Genomic DNA, 21,848 nt, shown 5'->3' on the forward strand with positions numbered 1-21,848 from the left:
CTACTTACACTGGAAATGACTGCCACCTATTGTCAAACTGAAACAATACACTTTGCTTTCTCAAAACCTTCTGATTACATTATGGGGAAAAGCACAGTTCTCCACTGCTTTCCTTATTTATGAGTAACGTTCTTCTCTTAAGACAAAAAAACCAATTTGCACAAAGCACCTTCTTTTAATGATCAATAGCTAACATGAACAGGACCACCGATACTGAGAAAGACTAAAGAATAAGGAAAAGCAGGTGAACTTCTACCTCTTTTTGTAGCTCTACCTTCTCTTTTTCCAAAGCCAGGAATACCATTTGCAGCATTCCTACCTTACTCTTAAATCTTTCCACATCTTGTTTTAGTTCTTCATCCAGATTCCTTTTCAGCATGCCACAAGGTTGCTGAGCATGCGGGAAAAGATTTTCGATTTCTGTTTCTCCTATTTCCTTGTTTTTGATAAGGCAGTCTCTGGGAACACTGTCACTAAGACAGATGTCCTTGCCAATTTTCTTCTCACTTATAAAGCCAAGTGTACTTTCACCATTTGTGGAAACAGGTCTTATATTAGGAAGATTATTAGAAATGTCATCCCAAATATTTGTTTTTAAACAATGTCTCAGGGAATACTCAGGACTTCCCTCTACATCTCTACTAATCCCATTCTCATTCTCTTCCATTTCCTCTGCTTTTGATAGATGTACTTTTGTATTATCTGTGTAATTAGTGCAGCCTTCTTCATCTGGTATTCTCCAGGTATTTTCCATGCTCGCATTTAAGTTATTGTGATCAGGAAGGACACAGAGACTCAGAATAACTATTTCAGGTTTGGGTTCTTTTAGGTCTACATTAAGTTTCACATCTCCAAATTCACCTTTACTTTCTAACTTATCACTTGATTCTGTCACACAAGACGAAACACAAAGACTCTTCAATTCTTCAATGAGGTCATCTTCTGACACTTCTGCCACAAGGGATGGAGCTTTCTCAGATTCATTAATTTCACCAAACAGCTGCTTCAGCTCTGCTGTAATGTTTGTAAAATTTCTTTTCAACTCCCTTTTCTCTTTTTCAATCCACATTTTTTGTATCTTTCTTCCCACAGCTTTAGACTTAACTGCTTGTCAGCACTGTGGGATTCCTCATTTTCTGCTAGGGCTTCCTGATGAGAAATTTCTGCTTTGTCAGTCTGCTTTTCATGTGCTGTATTTTCTATCAAGTTGGTAGTTTCTAAAACATATTTATCGTTAAGTAAGCAGGTAAAGACAGAAAAATTACCAAGAAAAATGAAATTACCGTTAAGCCATATAATTTACATTGCAAACTCATCCCATCATACAACAACAACAAAACAAAGATACCTTATTTATTTTTTCCTCAAAACAGAAGGATCTAGTTTAGAAACATAAACCAATCAAACAGATCAAAACCAATCAGTAACAACAGAAAACACAACTGCCCAAATTTTCCCATACTCAACTTTCTACTGACTGTCCCTTTAAACCCCCTGCTGGTTAGCGTTCATAACAAGCGTGAGTGATCATAACGAGCTTTTTTACTAACCACAACAAGGGACTGGCTACATTACAATCGCTTATGCTCCTCAGAGTCAGAATTATTAAATTCTATTCCAAGCTCCCAAGACAAATATTTACAAGGAATACCTGTTCATTCCTGCCCTCAGCCCAAAATCAAGAACTGAGACATCTATCCAAACGGTACCATGCCTCAAGCTCACTGACCAGCTCCTCTCTCCAGCCTTCTCACTATCTCTGACTTCACAGTCCCTGCAAAGTTGCCCTTGGTTTGTGTTCCCTTCTGAACAAGGTCTGCAGCCTTGGCATCCCAAGGAACCACAACTATTGTCCTTCTTACTCTGGTTATAGAGGCCCTTTTCTCCTTCCACATCGTAACTCCACAAAAATCTTTCACAATGGAGAGCATCTCAGTCACCACATGCCTCAGCCACTTCATTTCCAAGCTCCATTCACTTTGCACATCTGCTACCACCTTCCAATACTTAAGTTCCGCTCTCTACCTGCTGAAATGAATCACATCCCTCTTCCACAGTGCCTTGGATGTATGATGATATTACTTCCTCCACTTCCCTTGAGGTATTACAGAAGACTCCAGACACTCAATGAAGATCCCTACCCAGTCCTGTATGCTCAATACAAACAGGACGCCTAGCCTATATTCCTCCATAATGACCTTCAAAAAATATTTTCGAACACTTACTAACTTGATCAGATAAGGAGATATTTTGCAGAGGCAGAGAAAGCACTGACAGATCATATTTCAGGTTTTTACTTAATCTTTCTAATACGCAGAGGAAAATCTGGCGTGTTTTGTCAAAGAAATAATCACATGATATAAAATTTTGCTCCCAAATGAGTATGTATTTTGCATAGGAAAAAACAAAAAACCCACCACATGACTGCACTGTTTCTCAGAATTGCACGCAAGGAAAAACACAATATTTGGTTTCACATACCTGCCTCCCAAAGTTTTCAGTGGCATCCTTGACCATCTCTTTTTTAGCTGATGACGACACATGAACGGTAGATTCTGAGCGCTCACCTACAGTGAAAAAATTACAACTTTATAACGAACATGACTTATTACAAATTAATTATACCTAGAGTACATCCTGAATCATTGCATTTGTGAGAAAATAGCACAAACTAACACAGCCTCTCAAGCGTATGATTATTTACGATTTGAACATAATATTACAAAACAGTTTGAAGATGCCTCTCTCTGTGCGAACTAATCCCTCTCAGGGCATTTTCCCTTTCATTCCTAAGGGAAATTTGATGAAAATCAGTCAGAAATACACCTTTAAGAATCTCAAATGGTTTACATGTAGAACTATATTTATACATACATGACACACTGTATGCTAGACAGCAATCGGCTAGATTCCTCTAGCTACTTTCATTTCTCCTTGTTTTGTGCCACAAAGGGTCTCGTTTAACCCTTTTAGAGTTAGAAATACTTGTACCATAGGAATTATAACACTCTGCAGAAGAAATACAGCTTGCTGAAACCCAAACATAGGAGTTTGAGACAAACTTTCACATATATTTCTTAATACCTGATCTTTGAGCAAATACATGGATTATAGAAAAAAAACAGACACGAGGAAGGATGAACAGAAAATACATGAAATGATGACATAAAATGAGCTATGAAAAGACTGTTTTTCCTATCTAACTTTGCCACGTCCCACACCATCACTGGACTACATTTCACATGACTACATAAAACAGACAAAACAAGAACTCACAGAATCACAGAAACACAAAGGATGGAAAAGACCTCCAAGATCATGGGTAAATTAGGTTGCTAAGTCACTATCCACCATATTTAAAGAGTTGTGGCAGTCAGGTAAAACCCTTAGTGACAGGAGAAAGGGAAACATCACACTTGTTTTTAAAGAGTTTAAGAAAGGAGGTACTTTCCAAGGCCCAGACAACCTTCTATTATGGAGTGACTAGAGTGGAGGATAAAGAAATAGCAACTGATGTTAGCTACCTAGAGAGCTCATCTCTCTAAATTGGAGAAATATCATGGATGGATTCTTTGGTAGACAGGGAAGTGCTGCCAAGTGGTGTATCTGATATGTTAGTGAAAAGAGATCGCATTCAGACAGATACTGACAGCCTACAGAAGCAGGTCTTATGATGTTCAGCAAGGCCAAGCGCAAGATCCTGCACCTGGGTTGGGAAGTCATCAGCTTCAGCACAGGCTGGACAATGAACAGACTGAGAGCAGTCCTGTGGAAAAGGACTTGGGGATAATGCTGGATGAAGAATTACATATAAGCTGAGAATGCATGCTTGCAGTCCAAAAAGCCAATTGCACCCTGGGCCACAAAAAAAGAAGCACTGCATGGCCAGCAGGCCAAGAGAGGTGGTGTCCCCTTCTACTCCACTCTTTCAAAACCCTACCAGGAGCACCGAGTTCATCTCCGGGGCCCCCAGCACAAAAAATCTCTGGCTAGAGCAGGTCCAGGGAAGGGTCTCAAAAAACAATTTGAGGACTGGAACACTTTTCCTATGAGGAAAGCTGACAGAGTTGGGGAATATAAGAGTTTGCAGAGACCATATGATGGCCTTTCAATAATTAATGGGGGCTTACACGAAAGACTTTTAACTATGGCCTGTAGTGACAGAGCAAAGGGTAACAGTTTTAAACTAAAAGATCGTTCAGATTAGATATAAGGAATAAATTCTTGATGAGGGTGATGAGGCACTGCAACAGGTTACCCACAGCTGGGAAGTTTCAATTAGGTGATTTTTAAAGGTCCTTTCCAGCCCAATTCTATAATTCAATGATTCTAACCACCTTTTGTGCATCTTACAGAAACAATATCACTGCAGTAGAGAATCTCCTTTTCTTTATGCAAACACACGTACATTTTTTTTCTAGAAAGAAGTTTAACCTCTATTGTCATCAAAAGAAACAGTACCTTTTTTCCCAAGACATGGATGTCAAACAGCTTGGAGCAATTTCCATTCCATACTTAGAAGTTGCAATAGTTTTCTGAACTCTTATCTAATCATCTACTTCATATGCTTGCTTATATAGGTTTTCACCTGATTTGTAATTTTCAGGGCTCGTTGTAGAAATTCTAAGACCTTAATAGGGAACTGTTTTGTATCTCGCTAACAAATACTTAAATTCACATATATCAGAATTAAGAAACTAAGAACCCACTGAGGTTAGATATACTCCCTCCCATGTATAACAAATGATCTAGCTGCTTCACTTTTATTTATCTTTCCCAACCAAAAGGAATACCTGCCAACATACTTCCACTCACTACCTCCCACCTACACTCTCTTTCCCATGTCCTTCCACTAGCTCTAAACTCAGTGGCCAGTTTAAACAAAACATGAGAGGATGGCTTTGGAAGAGCATATGTAATACATGTTTTCATACAACTGCCAGAGAGGCAAAGAAAAAGCCAGGTAAATAATCAATCATGCTAATGAAGCATAAGCCTGTGAATCACCCATTCTGTCCCACCTGCAGCTCCTGGACAGCTCCACCTGCAGACCCTAGCCAGGAATCAGACACAGGACATGACCCTATTGCTCCTCTGCAGATTGGTATATTTGGCAATGAGAAGGAAATGAGTAAATGTGGACTGCCTGACAAGGGGTGATGATAGCAGGTATGCCGGAGGAACCTTACACTGTAGAAGGATGTTTAGAAATGTTGAATGGAGCTGTAGTGGAGAAAACACCCAAAGATAGAGCCATATTTCATTAAATCTGCTGCTGAAATAACATCTTGCTAGCAAAACATTAATTTAATATGAAGAATTTACAACTACAATGTATCTGCCCACAAAGGGACATGACAAAAAAAAAACAACAACTATTTATAAATACCTTCAATATCATCTACACTCAATTTCTCCTGTGGATCTGCAAAACAAATGAATCAAATGCTTAATTAAATATGCTTATCAGAAAGATTTTGAAGCTAAAATCAGAATATAAAAGACATCATTACCTGATTTTTTCTTTTCTGTTTTTGAAGATGTTTCATTCATCTCTAAAACTGCAGAAACCTTTAACTATGAAAGACAAACCAATGAAAAATAAACACCCATACATTCAAAGTAACCACATATTCATTAATGAGCAGGACAAGTAGATTTCAATGAAAAGCATTTACCTGCAAATTACTGGGTTTCTCTGAAAAGCCTGGAGATGAAAAATGAAAGCGTTATTTTATTTAATTGAAGATATCTTTTATTCTTTACAACATTAGTAGGCTCTGTAATTGTTTCTTGCACAAATTACTTCATTGAGAGTGAAATAGCTAATATCCAATTATCTTATCACACAGAACTTGTAGTAGTATATAAGAAATACAGAGTAATTCCCATCATCCAACTTTTATTTAAAAAAAAAAAGAATCAAATCACAGAATGACAACAATTCATGTGAAGCATTAAGTCATGTCTATTAAGAGAACAAGATTAAAATATTTTGTTCCTTTTGGAAGCTGAATTCTGCTTTCTGGAAAAATTAATTAGAGCAGATAGCTTTGGCTTCTTAATGACCAATCAAGAAAGAACCCAGCAGAACTATGACTACTTCTATTCTAGCAGTGCATAATGTTGAGGCTACTTTCTCATTAACAGCTTATGGAGAGCAAGGGTACAGACACAGCAACCTCATACAAACATCATTCAATGAGGTAAAAACAATCTGGTTCTCAACTGACCTCTCTGGATCAGTTTGCAAGGAAATAAATGATACAAACATTGCTTGGTTGTAATGCACAACATGTGCGTTATTCCAAATCTTTTTCAAGTTTAGTGTCAAATTTTATTTCCTAACTCACACAACCTACTGCCCTGTGCTGCAGTCATCTTATACTTTACGACTCCATTCATGAAACAAGCATACAAAATGCTTCTACGAATTGTTCCACAAAATAAATTTTAGATTTAAATAAATACTAAAAACAAATCATCAAGACTTGATTTTCGAACACTAGGTGGTCAAGTAACATGGAAATACATTAGAAAGACTACCACAGTCACCTCTTCCCCCTCCCACACTGATTTCAAGCTTAGCAGAATCATATGAAGCAGACATTAAAGACAATTGGTAAGTTGATTTATGGATTCCAGAAGCTTGCTAAGATTTGGTGACTGCTTACAAAAATAAAATTGGACTTGCCTTTTAGGCTATGTCATTGAATCCATAATATAAGCCACATTGCCAAAGCACTCTCAAAAAGATAAAAGCTTTATTCCAATAGCAAAACTTTCCAGCACACTTATGATCAATCAGGATGGTCATAAAGCAAATGCCATGAGCTGCAGGTGGAAACCCGCAGAAACATAACAAGAATTTGCCCACATATTTTAGTTTCTAAAGAAAAACAGGAAACTAAAAAAAATTAAATAAACAAACAAAAAGATCAACCAAATGATATTTTTCTTCTGCTGATTATCCAGAAATATCCAAATCCTCAGACAGATAAATCTTAAACCAGATACCACTCCAACCACTTTAAGCAACCACTTAAAGCAAAGAAAAACACCCGAACAAACACATATCCAAAAAGTATACATAATGAACGCAAGAACCGCCTGGACTAATCAAGCAGGCCAGCAAGTTCAGTGTTCACTGCTGTTAATTAACATCAGCCAAGCACTTCATTGCTACAGCACATACTCACTGAACAACAGGACTAACAAGGAAAACAAAAGAAAAAGTTCACTTGTCTATAAACACAGACAAATCCAATCTATCAGATAGTTACCCTTGTTGTGCTCCCCTGAAACACTCTGCAAGCGTACTCCATGTTCAACTGCAGGTGGGAGAAACACAGGAGGAGATGCTTTCCTCGAACCTTCAGAACACGGCTGTACAATACAGTACATACGCGTAAGAATTTGTACAAAACAATTTTTTTAAAATAAAATCTAACAAAGGCTTTTGCATTTTAAATAAAAGGGCAAAAAAATCCTCACAATTCATCTAAACTATTCCATAATGTTGATTAAGGCTGGCAAATCACAGAGCCACACAAGAAATTAACACAGGAAATCAAGATGTTGATTGTGAACAAGAAGCTGCAGCTCTGTGTTGATTGAACATTGGCATCAAATTTGCACCTGGCATTCAAATATCAGCCTACATTGCTGGGGCACATGTCCCACAATGTTGAGTGAGTGCATCACTACGTTGCAAAAGCAAGATTTGATTTGCTTAAAGGCCAAAAAGGCAAAGCTGATAGCGATTAAGCTATCTAGAAAGTCTTGTATTTTTAAGAAAGGAGCGGGGAATTAGTTTTTTTCCCAACAACAAAGGCTAGAGGGGAAGTAGCTACAGACCCTGCTCACTCTCATCTTGAGAATTATCAGACAGAAAGGATAAACACAGCCAGCACACTTGGTGTCTGCTGAACATGATTTTCAAAATCGGATTAAGTCTATCTAGAGAAGACAGAGGTTCTATACAGAAAAATCTAAATGTCTGGGTTGCTCAGTGTATTGGCATCCATTAAACTCTGACTGGATCAGCAGAATAGATCTGAATAGTAGGAAAAAAAAAATCCTCACAAAAATATGCCTGAGAAGTTCATAAGTTTAAAAGCAGCAATAAACTGCTGTATTAAAACTGTGCTAGAAAATCAACTCCAAAGCCTGCAGCCAGGAGGCCAACGTAAGTAGTCTGACATAACTTTGTCCCAGTACTATCTCAACAGAGAACCTACGCTACAGGTATTTCAATGACCCTCAGATACAGGACATCGAGCAGCAGCAACATGGGGTAAATAAGCCTCACCAGGGGCGGGGCTCAACGCAAAGGCAAGCTCTCACGTAGTTCTCATCTGGCTCTCCCACAGACCGGGGAGATGCACATATCACAGAAAGTACCTCAGAATCCCAGGGAGAATCAGACTCTTCCTTTTTCTCTGTTCCTACTGCTGGCAGAGCACCTACAAAAAAATGGACAAAGAGAGACACTGAGAATTTACTGCACTCCACTTTTATACCCCATCAGTCAAACAAAGGATCTGAAAGATGAGTAACAGTACTACAGCAAAGGACAAACCGAGAAATGAGTTACACTCAACGGTAGCTTTACACCCAGTCACATCACAGTATTCTGTTTTCTCCTCTTCATTTCTTTTCCAGCAAAAGATGCATAAGAATGGTGGCTGACATGACAATGTCCCTCGTGTTGGGACAACGTTAAGGAAGAAACTCCAGCATGCTTCAGTCTCAGCATATGGACACCCTGAGTCATCTTCCCTCTTGCCTACACCTCCATCATCTGGCACTTACTATCACATTCCACTCTACAGGACATATCACAAAAGCACGATACAAAACAACCTCACACTAAGAGGAAGCTGCCAACACACACGGCTCCTTGCTTAGTGCTATCAAGGGATACCTCACCTGACCATGATTCATAATCCTGCAACTTCTGACCAGGTACATACATAAGGACTGACATTTAGGAATGAAACAGAAGCTCACAGCTCCAATACAGTCCAGAACACTGCAAGCATTTTAAATCTTATCACTTCAAAGTCTAGTATCTTCTGACCACCAAACTCCCATCTAGAGCAGACCACAGTCAGTTCTCTCTTCTAAGCTACTCCATTATGTAAAACAAACTCAGCATTGACTCACACAGAAACGCAAGGAAAATTTACGGGAATGAGCCAGACAGGAGCAATGGCGTCCACTCTGGAAAACCATAACTGCTGATTACAGCCTGAGTGCTGACTATTCATGCTTTTCCAAAATAAACTCTTTGCACATAAAATGCACTAAGAGAAAAGTGAATGCACCGTGAGTGCTGCTTCCACACCTTCTGAGCAGCAACTGACCAATAGCTACACGAGCTCTGAAAACATCTACAGCAACAAGATATCCTCTGGAGACGGACATACTATCTTCTGCTCTGAGACCCTGGGGTGAGTACCTAAGCACCCACCTCTCTCTGAGGTCATGCTCTCAAGCATACAAACGAGTAGCACAGGAGAGATCTCCTACATTTTACAACTGAACAAGGTGAGGCACTGGAAGAGTCTTCTCTGACTTTGAATCAGGTCAGCTCTTGGCTGAAGCCCTGAAAAACCACAGCTTTTCAATCTGATAGTACCCATTAGAAAGGGAATCAATAGTGTCACACACAAGGCACACTAGACTACCTACTTGTTTTGTGCAGATCAAGGAGAACACAGCAACAAAATTAATAAAGAAACTTGCATCATACATAATCATTAGGAACCCAGCACCACCATTTGTGACCTTTAGGAAAGAACGAAAAGCAACAAAAGCTGCAGACCTTCTCTACCACAGCAGGCTAGGGTTCACAGCTAAATCTTAAACCAGATACACCTCCCACCACTTTAAGCAACCACTTAAAGCAAAGAAAAACACCCGAACAAATACATATCCAAAAAGTATACATAATGAACGCAAGAACCGCCTGGACTAATCAAGCAGGCCAGCAAGTTCAGTGTTCACTGCTGTTAATTAACATCAGCCAAGCACTTCATTGCTACAGCACATACTCACTGAACAACAGGACTAACAAGGAAAACAAAAGAAAAAGTTCACTTGTCTATAAACACAGACAAATCCAATCTATCAGATAGTTACCCTTGTTGTGCTCCCCTGAAACACTCTGCAAGCGTACTCCATGTTCAACTGCAGGTGGGAGAAACACAGGAGGAGATGCTTTCCTCGAACCTTCAGAACACGGCTGTATAATACAGTACATACGCGTAAGAATTTGTACAAAACAATTTTTTTAAAATAAAATCTAACAAAGGCTTTTGCATTTTAAATAAAAGGGCAAAAAAATCCTCACAATTCATCTAAACTATTCCATAATGTTGATTAAGGCTGGCAAATCACAGAGCCACACAAGAAATTAACACAGGAAATCAAGATGTTGATTGTGAACAAGAAGCTGCAGCTCTGTGTTGATTGAACATTGGCATCAAATTTGCACTTGGCATTCAAATATCAGCCTACATTGCTGGGGCACATGTCCCACAATGTTGAGTGAGTGCATCACTACGTTGCAAAAGCAAGATTTGATTTGCTTAAAGGCCAAAAAGGCAAAGCTGATAGCGATTAAGCTATCTAGAAAGTCTTGTATTTTTAAGAAAGGAGTGGGGAATTAGTTTTTTTCCCAACAACAAAGGCTAGAGGGGAAGTAGCTACAGACCCTGCTCACTCTCATCTTGAGAATTATCAGACAGAAAGGATAAACACAGCCAGCACACTTGGTGTCTGCTGAACATGATTTTCAAAATCGGATTAAGTCTATCTAGAGAAGACAGAGGTTCTATACAGAAAAATCTAAATGTCTGGGTTGCTCAATGTATTGGCATCCATTAAACTCTGACTGGATCAGCAGAATAGATCTGAATAGTAGGAAAAAAAAAAATCCTCACAAAAATATGCCTGAGAAGTTCATAAGTTTAAAAGCAGCAATAAACTGCTGTATTAAAACTGTGCTAGAAAATCAACTCCAAAGCCTGCAGCCAGGAGGCCAACGTAAGTAGTCTGACATAACTTTGTCCCAGTACTATCTCAACAGAGAACCTACGCTACAGGTATTTCAATGACCCTCAGATACAGGACATCGAGCAGCAGCAACATGGGGTAAATAAGCCTCACCAGGGGCGGGGCTCAACGCAAAGGCAAGCTCTCACGTAGTTCTCATCTGGCTCTCCCACAGACCGGGGAGATGCACATATCACAGAAAGTACCTCAGAATCCCAGGGAGAATCAGACTCTTCCTTTTTCTCTGTTCCTACTGCTGGCAGAGCACCTACAAAAAAATGGACAAAGAGAGACACTGAGAATTTACTGCACTCCACTTTTATACCCCATCAGTCAAACAAAGGATCTGAAAGATGAGTAACAGTACTACAGCAAAGGACAAACCGAGAAATGAGTTACACTCAACGGTAGCTTTACACCCAGTCACATCACAGTATTCTGTTTTCTCCTCTTCATTTCTTTTCCAGCAAAAGATGCATAAGAATGGTGGCTGACATGACAATGTCCCTCGTGTTGGGACAACGTTAAGGAAGAAACTCCAGCATGCTTCAGTCTCAGCATATGGACACCCTGAGTCATCTTCCCTCTTGCCTACACCTCCATCATCTGGCACTTACTATCACATTCCACTCTACAGGACATATCACAAAAGCACGATACAAAACAACCTCACACTAAGAGGAAGCTGCCAACACACACGGCTCCTTGCTTAGTGCTATCAAGGGATACCTCACCTGACCATGATTCATAATCCTGCAACTTCTGACCAGGTACATACATAAGGACTGACATTTAGGAATGAAACAGAAGCTCACAGCTCCAATACAGTCCAGAACACTGCAAGCATTTTAAATCTTATCACTTCAAAGTCTAGTATCTTCTGACCACCAAACTCCCATCTAGAGCAGACCACAGTCAGTTCTCTCTTCTAAGCTACTCCATTATGTAAAACAAACTCAGCATTGACTCACACAGAAACGCAAGGAAAATTTACGGGAATGAGCCAGACAGGAGCAATGGCGTCCACTCTGGAAAACCATAACTGCTGATTCCAGCCTGAGTGCTGACTATTCATGCTTTTCCAAAATAAACTCTTTGCACATAAAATGCACTAAGAGAAAAGTGAATGCACCGTGAGTGCTGCTTCCACACCTTCTGAGCAGCAACTGACCAATAGCTACGCAAACTCTGAAAACATCTACAGCAACAAGATATCCTCTGGAGACGGACATACTATCTTCTGCTCTGAGACCCTGGGGTGAGTACCTAAGCACCCACCTCTCTCTGAGGTCATGCTCTCAAGCATACAAACGAGTAGCACAGGAGACATCTCCTACATTTTACAACTGAACAAGGTGAGGCACTGGAAGAGTCTTCTCTGACTTTGAATCCGGTCAGCTCTTGGCTGAAGCCCTGAAAAACCACAGCTTTTCAATCTGATAGTACCCATTAGAAAGGGAATCAATAGTGTCACACACAAGGCACACTAGACTACCTACTTGTTTTGTGCAGATCAAGGAGAACACAGCAACAAAATTAATAAAGAAACTTGCATCATACATAATCATTAGGAACCCAGCACCACCACTTGTGACCTTTAGGAAAGAACGAAAAGCAACAAAAGCTGCAGACCTTCTCTACCACAGCAGGCTAGGGTTCACAGCTAAATCTTAAACCAGATACACCTCCCACCACTTTAAGCAACCACTTAAAGCAAAGAAAAACACCCGAACAAACACATATCCAAAAAGTATACATAATGAACGCAAGAACCGCCTGGACTAATCAAGCAGGCCAGCAAGTTCAGTGTTCGCTGCTGTTAATTAACATCAGCCAAGCACTTCATTGCTACAGCACATACTCACTGAACAATAGGACTAACAAGGAAAACAAAAGAAAAAGTTCACTTGTCTATAAACACAGACAAATCCAATCTATGAGATAGTTACCCTTGTTGTGCTCCCCTGAAACACTCTGCAAGCGTACTCCATGTTCAACTGCAGGTGGGAGAAACACAGGAGGAGATGCTTTCCTTGAACCTTCAGAACACGGCTGTACAATACAGTACATACGCGTAAGAATTTGTACAAAACAATTTTTTTAAAATAAAATCTAAGAAAGGCTTTTGCATTTTAAATAAAAGGGCAAAAAAATCCTCACAATTCATCTAAACTATTCCATAATGTTGATTAAGGCTGGCAAATCACAGAGCCACACAAGAAATTAACACAGGAAATCAAGATGTTGATTGTGAACAAGAAGCTGCAGCTCTGTGTTGATTGAACATTGGCATCAAATTTGCACCTGGCATTCAAATATCAGCCTACATTGCTGGGGCACATGTCCCACAATGTTGAGTGAGTGCATCACTACGTTGCAAAAGCAAGATTTGATTTGCTTAAAGGCCAAAAAGGCAAAGCTGATAGCGATTAAGCTATCTAGAAAGTCTTGTATTTTTAAGAAAGGAGTGGGGAATTAGTTTTTTTCCCAACAACAAAGGCTAGAGGGGAAGTAGCTACAGACCCTGCTCACTCTCATCTTGAGAATTATCAGACAGAAAGGATAAACACAGCCAGCACACTTGGTGTCTGCTGAACATGATTTTCAAAATCGGATTAAGTCTATCTAGAGAAGACAGAGGTTCTATACAGAAAAATCTAAATGTCTGGGTTGCTCAGTGTATTGGCATCCGTTAAACTCTGACTGGATCAGCAGAATAGATCTGAATAGTAGGAAAAAAAAAAATCCTCACAAAAATATGCCTGAGAAGTTCATAAGTTTAAAAGCAGCAATAAACTGCTGTATTAAAACTGTGCTAGAAAATCAACTCCAAAGCCTGCAGCCAGGAGGCCAACGTAAGTAGTCTGACATAACTTTGTCCCAGTACTATCTCAACAGAGAACCTACGCTACAGGTATTTCAATGACCCTCAGATACAGGACATCGAGCAGCAGCAACATGGGGTAAATAAGCCTCACCAGGGGCGGGGCTCAACGCAAAGGCAAGCTCTCACGTAGTTCTCATCTGGCTCTCCCACAGACCGGGGAGATGCACATATCACAGAAAGTACCTCAGAATCCCAGGGAGAATCAGACTCTTCCTTTTTCTCTGTTCCTACTGCTGGCAGAGCACCTACAAAAAAATGGACAAAGAGAGACACTGAGAATTTACTGCACTCCACTTTTATACCCCATCAGTCAAACAAAGGATCTGAAAGATGAGTAACAGTACTACAGCAAAGGACAAACCGAGAAATGAGTTACACTCAACGGTAGCTTTACACCCAGTCACATCACAGTATTCTGTTTTCTCCTCTTCATTTCTTTTCCAGCAAAAGATGCATAAGAATGGTGGCTGACATGACAATGTCCCTCGTGTTGGGACAACGTTAAGGAAGAAACTCCAGCATGCTTCAGTCTCAGCATATGGACACCCTGAGTCATCTTCCCTCTTGCCTACACCTCCATCATCTGGCACTTACTATCACATTCCACTCTACAGGACATACCACAAAAGCACGATACAAAACAACCTCACACTAAGAGGAAGCTGCCAACACACACGGCTCCTTGCTTAGTGCTATCAAGGGATACCTCACCTGACCATGATTCATAATCCTGCAACTTCTGACCAGGTACATACATAAGGAGTGACATTTAGGAATGAAACAGAAGCTCACAGCTCCAATACAGTCCAGAACACTGCAAGCATTTTAAATCTTATCACTTCAAAGTCTAGTATCTTCTGACCACCAAACTCCCATCTAGAGCAGACCACAGTCAGTTCTCTCTTCTAAGCTACTCCATTATGTAAAACAAACTCAGCATTGACTCACACAGAAACGCAAGGAAAATTTACAGGAATGAGCCAGACAGGAGCAATGGCGTCCACTCTGGAAAACCGTAACTGCTGATTCCAGCCTGAGTGCTGACTATTCATGCTTTTCCAAAATAAACTCTTTGCACATAAAATGCACTAAGAGAAAAGTGAATGCACCGTGAGTGCTGCTTCCACACCTTCTGAGCAGCAACTGACCAATAGCTACACGAGCTCTGAAAACATCTACAGCAACAAGATATCCTCTGGAGACGGACATACTATCTTCTGCTCTGAGACCCTGGGGTGAGTACCTAAGCACCCACCTCTCTCTGATCAGGTCATGTTCTCAAGCATACAAACGAGTAGCACAGGAGAGATCTCCTACATTTTACAACTGAACAAGGTGAGGCACTGGAAGAGTCTTCTCTGACTTTGAATCAGGTCAGCTCTTGGCTGAAGCCCTGAAAAACCACAGCTTTTCAATCTGATAGTACCCATTAGAAAGGGAATCAATAGTGTCACACACAAGGCACACTAGACTACCTACTTGTTTTGTGCAGATCAAGGAGAACACAGCAACAAAATTAATAAAGAAACTTGCATCATACATAATCATTAGGAACCCAGCACCACCATTTGTGACCTTTAGGAAAGAACGAAAAGCAACAAAAGCTGCAGACCTTCTCTACCACAGCAGGCTAGGGTTCACAGCTAAATCTTAAACCAGATACACCTCCCACCACTTTAAGCAACCACTTAAAGCAAAGAAAAACACCCGAACAAATACATATCCAAAAAGTATACATAATGAACGCAAGAACCGCCTGGACTAATCAAGCAGGCCAGCAAGTTCAATGTTCACTGCTGTTAATTAACATCAGCCAAGCACTTCATTGCTACAGCACATATTCACTGAACAACAGGACTAACAAGGAAAACAAAAGAAAAAGTTCACTTGTCTATAAACACAGACAAATCCAATCTATGAGATAGTTACCCTTGTTGTGCTCCCCTGAAACACTCTGCAAGCGTACTCCATGTTCAACTGCAGGTGGGAGAAACACAGGAGGAGATGCTTTCCTCGAACCTTCAGAACACGGCTGTACAATACAGTACATACGCGTAAGAATTTGTACAAAACAATTTTTTTAAAATAAAATCTAACAAAGGCTTTTGCATTTTAAATAAAAGGGCAAAAAAATCCTCACAATTCATCTAAACTATTCCATAATGTTGATTAAGGCTGGCAAATCACAGAGCCACACAAGAAATTAACACAGGAAATCAAGATGTTGATTGTGAACAAGAAGCTGCAGCTCTGTGTTGATTGAACATTGGCATCAAATTTGCACCTGGCATTCAAATATCAGCCTACATTGCTGGGGCACATGTCCCACAATGTTGAGTGAGTGCATCACTACGTTGCAAAAGCAAGATTTGATTTGCTTAAAGGCCAAAAAGGCAAAGCTGATAGCGATTAAGCTATCTAGAAAGTCTTGTATTTTTAAGAAAGGAGTGGGGAATTAGTTTTTTTCCCAACAACAAAGGCTAGAGGGGAAGTAGCTACAGACCCTGCTCACTCTCATCTTGAGAATTATCAGACAGAAAGGATAAACACAGCCAGCACACTTGGTGTCTGCTGAACATGATTTTCAAAATCGGATTAAGTCTATCTAGAGAAGACAGAGGTTCTATACAGAAAAATCTAAATGTCTGGGTTGCTCAGTGTATTGGCATCCGTTAAACTCTGACTGGATCAGCAGAATAGATCTGAATAGTAGGAAAAAAAAAAATCCTCACAAAAATATGCCTGAGAAGTTCATAAGTTTAAAAGCAGCAATAAACTGCTGTATTAAAACTGTGCTAGAAAATCAACTCCAAAGCCTGCAGCCAGGAGGCCAACGTAAGTAGTCTGACATAACTTTGTCCCAGTACTATCTCAACAGAGAACCTACGCTACAGGTATTTCAATGACCCTCAGATACAGGACATCGAGCAGCAGCAACATGGGGTAAATAAGCCTCACCAGGGGCGGGGCTCAACGCAAAGGCAAGCTCTCACGTAGTTCTCATCTGGCTCTCCCACAGACCGGGGAGATGCACATATCACAGAAAGTACCTCAGAATCCCAGGGAGAATCAGACTCTTCCTTTTTCTCTGTTCCTACTGCTGGCAGAGCACCTACAAAAAAATGGACAAAGAGAGACACTGAGAATTTACTGCACTCCACTTTTATACCCCATCAGTCAAACAAAGGATCTGAAAGATGAGTAACAGTACTACAGCAAAGGACAAACCGAGAAATGAGTTACACTCAACGGTAGCTTTACACCCAGTCACATCACAGTATTCTGTTTTCTCCTCTTCATTTCTTTTCCAGCAAAAGATGCATAAGAATGGTGGCTGACATGACAATGTCCCTCGTGTTGGGACAACGTTAAGGAAGAAACTCCAGCATGCTTCAGTCTCAGCATATGGACACCCTGAGTCATCTTCCCTCTTGCCTACACCTCCATCATCTGGCACTTACTATCACATTCCACTCTACAGGACATATCACAAAAGCACGATACAAAACAACCTCACACTAAGAGGAAGCTGCCAACACACACGGCTCCTTGCTTAGTGCTATCAAGGGATACCTCACCTGACCATGATTCATAATCCTGCAACTTCTGACCAGGTACATACATAAGGACTGACATTTAGGAATGAAACAGAAGCTCACAGCTCCAATACAGTCCAGAACACTGCAAGCATTTTAAATCTTATCACTTCAAAGTCTAGTATCTTCTGACCACCAAACTCCCATCTAGAGCAGACCACAGTCAGTTCTCTCTTCTAAGCTACTCCATTATGTAAAACAAACTCAGCATTGACTCACACAGAAACGCAAGGAAAATTTACGGGAATGAGCCAGACAGGAGCAATGGCGTCCACTCTGGAAAACCATAACTGCTGATTCCAGCCTGAGTGCTGACTATTCATGCTTTTCCAAAATAAACTCTTTGCACATAAAATGCACTAAGAGAAAAGTGAATGCACCGTGAGTGCTGCTTCCACACCTTCTGAGCAGCAACTGACCAATAGCTACGCAAACTCTGAAAACATCTACAGCAACAAGATATCCTCTGGAGACGGACATACTATCTTCTGCTCTGAGACCCTGGGGTGAGTACCTAAGCACCCACCTCTCTCTGAGGTCATGCTCTCAAGCATACAAACGAGTAGCACAGGAGACATCTCCTACATTTTACAACTGAACAAGGTGAGGCACTGGAAGAGTCTTCTCTGACTTTGAATCCGGTCAGCTCTTGGCTGAAGCCCTGAAAAACCACAGCTTTTCAATCTGATAGTACCCATTAGAAAGGGAATCAATAGTGTCACACACAAGGCACACTAGACTACCTACTTGTTTTGTGCAGATCAAGGAGAACACAGCAACAAAATTAATAAAGAAACTTGCATCATACATAATCATTAGGAACCCAGCACCACCACTTGTGACCTTTAGGAAAGAACGAAAAGCAACAAAAGCTGCAGACCTTCTCTACCACAGCAGGCTAGGGTTCACAGCTAAATCTTAAACCAGATACACCTCCCACCACTTTAAGCAACCACTTAAAGCAAAGAAAAACACCCGAACAAACACATATCCAAAAAGTATACATAATGAACGCAAGAACCGCCTGGACTAATCAAGCAGGCCAGCAAGTTCAGTGTTCGCTGCTGTTAATTAACATCAGCCAAGCACTTCATTGCTACAGCACATACTCACTGAACAATAGGACTAACAAGGAAAACAAAAGAAAAAGTTCACTTGTCTATAAACACAGACAAATCCAATCTATGAGATAGTTACCCTTGTTGTGCTCCCCTGAAACACTCTGCAAGCGTACTCCATGTTCAACTGCAGGTGGGAGAAACACAGGAGGAGATGCTTTCCTTGAACCTTCAGAACACGGCTGTACAATACAGTACATACGCGTAAGAATTTGTACAAAACAATTTTTTTAAAATAAAATCTAAGAAAGGCTTTTGCATTTTAAATAAAAGGGCAAAAAAATCCTCACAATTCATCTAAACTATTCCATAATGTTGATTAAGGCTGGCAAATCACAGAGCCACACAAGAAATTAACACAGGAAATCAAGATGTTGATTGTGAACAAGAAGCTGCAGCTCTGTGTTGATTGAACATTGGCATCAAATTTGCACCTGGCATTCAAATATCAGCCTACATTGCTGGGGCACATGTCCCACAATGTTGAGTGAGTGCATCACTACGTTGCAAAAGCAAGATTTGATTTGCTTAAAGGCCAAAAAGGCAAAGCTGATAGCGATTAAGCTATCTAGAAAGTCTTGTATTTTTAAGAAAGGAGTGGGGAATTAGTTTTTTTCCCAACAACAAAGGCTAGAGGGGAAGTAGCTACAGACCCTGCTCACTCTCATCTTGAGAATTATCAGACAGAAAGGATAAACACAGCCAGCACACTTGGTGTCTGCTGAACATGATTTTCAAAATCGGATTAAGTCTATCTAGAGAAGACAGAGGTTCTATACAGAAAAATCTAAATGTCTGGGTTGCTCAGTGTATTGGCATCCGTTAAACTCTGACTGGATCAGCAGAATAGATCTGAATAGTAGGAAAAAAAAAAATCCTCACAAAAATATGCCTGAGAAGTTCATAAGTTTAAAAGCAGCAATAAACTGCTGTATTAAAACTGTGCTAGAAAATCAACTCCAAAGCCTGCAGCCAGGAGGCCAACGTAAGTAGTCTGACATAACTTTGTCCCAGTACTATCTCAACAGAGAACCTACGCTACAGGTATTTCAATGACCCTCAGATACAGGACATCGAGCAGCAGCAACATGGGGTAAATAAGCCTCACCAGGGGCGGGGCTCAACGCAAAGGCAAGCTCTCACGTAGTTCTCATCTGGCTCTCCCACAGACCGGGGAGATGCACATATCACAGAAAGTACCTCAGAATCCCAGGGAGAATCAGACTCTTCCTTTTTCTCTGTTCCTACTGCTGGCAGAGCACCTACAAAAAAATGGACAAAGAGAGACACTGAGAATTTACTGCACTCCACTTTTATACCCCATCAGTCAAACAAAGGATCTGAAAGATGAGTAACAGTACTACAGCAAAGGACAAACCGAGAAATGAGTTACACTCAACGGTAGCTTTACACCCAGTCACATCACAGTATTCTGTTTTCTCCTCTTCATTTCTTTTCCAGCAAAAGATGCATAAGAATGGTGGCTGACATGACAATGTCCCTCGTGTTGGGACAACGTTAAGGAAGAAACTCCAGCATGCTTCAGTCTCAGCATATGGACACCCTGAGTCATCTTCCCTCTTGCCTACACCTCCATCATCTGGCACTTACTATCACATTCCACTCTACAGGACATACCACAAAAGCACGATACAAAACAACCTCACACTAAGAGGAAGCTGCCAACACACACGGCTCCTTGCTTAGTGCTATCAAGGGATACCTCACCTGACCATGATTCATAATCCTGCAACTTCTGACCAGGTACATACATAAGGAGTGACATTTAGGAATGAAACAGAAGCTCACAGCTCCAATACAGTCCAGAACACTGCAAGCATTTTAAATCTTATCACTTCAAAGTCTAGTATCTTCTGACCACCAAACTCCCATCTAGAGCAGACCACAGTCAGTTCTCTCTTCTAAGCTACTCCATTATGTAAAACAAACTCAGCATTGACTCACACAGAAACGCAAGGAAAATTTACAGGAATGAGCCAGACAGGAGCAATGGCGTCCACTCTGGAAAACCGTAACTGCTGATTCCAGCCTGAGTGCTGACTATTCATGCTTTTCCAAAATAAACTCTTTGCACATAAAATGCACTAAGAGAAAAGTGAATGCACCGTGAGTGCTGCTTCCACACCTTCTGAGCAGCAACTGACCAATAGCTACACGAGCTCTGAAAACATCTACAGCAACAAGATATCCTCTGGAGACGGACATACTATCTTCTGCTCTGAGACCCTGGGGTGAGTACCTAAGCACCCACCTCTCTCTGATCAGGTCATGTTCTCAAGCATACAAACGAGTAGCACAGGAGAGATCTCCTACATTTTACAACTGAACAAGGTGAGGCACTGGAAGAGTCTTCTCTGACTTTGAATCAGGTCAGCTCTTGGCTGAAGCCCTGAAAAACCACAGCTTTTCAATCTGATAGTACCCATTAGAAAGGGAATCAATAGTGTCACACACAAGGCACACTAGACTACCTACTTGTTTTGTGCAGATCAAGGAGAACACAGCAACAAAATTAATAAAGAAACTTGCATCATACATAATCATTAGGAACCCAGCACCACCATTTGTGACCTTTAGGAAAGAACGAAAAGCAACAAAAGCTGCAGACCTTCTCTACCACAGCAGGCTAGGGTTCACAGCTAAATCTTAAACCAGATACACCTCCCACCACTTTAAGCAACCACTTAAAGCAAAGAAAAACACCCGAACAAATACATATCCAAAAAGTATACATAATGAACGCAAGAACCGCCTGGACTAATCAAGCAGGCCAGCAAGTTCAATGTTCACTGCTGTTAATTAACATCAGCCAAGCACTTCATTGCTACAGCACATATTCACTGAACAACAGGACTAACAAGGAAAACAAAAGAAAAAGTTCACTTGTCTATAAACACAGACAAATCCAATCTATGAGATAGTTACCCTTGTTGTGCTCCCCTGAAACACTCTGCAAGCGTACTCCATGTTCAACTGCAGGTGGGAGAAACACAGGAGGAGATGCTTTCCTCGAACCTTCAGAACACGGCTGTACAATACAGTACATACGCGTAAGAATTTGTACAAAACAATTTTTTTAAAATAAAATCTAACAAAGGCTTTTGCATTTTAAATAAAAGGGCAAAAAAATCCTCACAATTCATCTAAACTATTCCATAATGTTGA

At 40.6% G+C, this 21,848-nt stretch overlaps 1 pseudogene across 1 annotated transcript in view; it reads right to left on the bottom strand.

The window, feature by feature from the left end:
- LOC146756776 (uncharacterized) overlaps positions 1–21,848 on the bottom strand; it is a 59,053-nt pseudogene that overhangs the window by 18,064 nt on the left and 19,141 nt on the right. Inside the window, exons 13-14 of the transcript XR_014937374.1 lie at positions 2,482–2,567; positions 225–1,242 (exon numbers count right to left, since the gene is read on the bottom strand). The product of XR_014937374.1 is annotated as an uncharacterized LOC146756776 (transcript). The remainder of the gene's footprint in view (positions 1–224; positions 1,243–2,481; positions 2,568–21,848) is intronic.

The sequence above is a fragment of the Coturnix japonica genome, chromosome 26, assembly GCF_054131305.1.
Source record: "Coturnix japonica strain WE chromosome 26, WE-NBRP24, whole genome shotgun sequence".
NCBI lineage: Eukaryota > Metazoa > Chordata > Aves > Galliformes > Phasianidae > Coturnix > Coturnix japonica.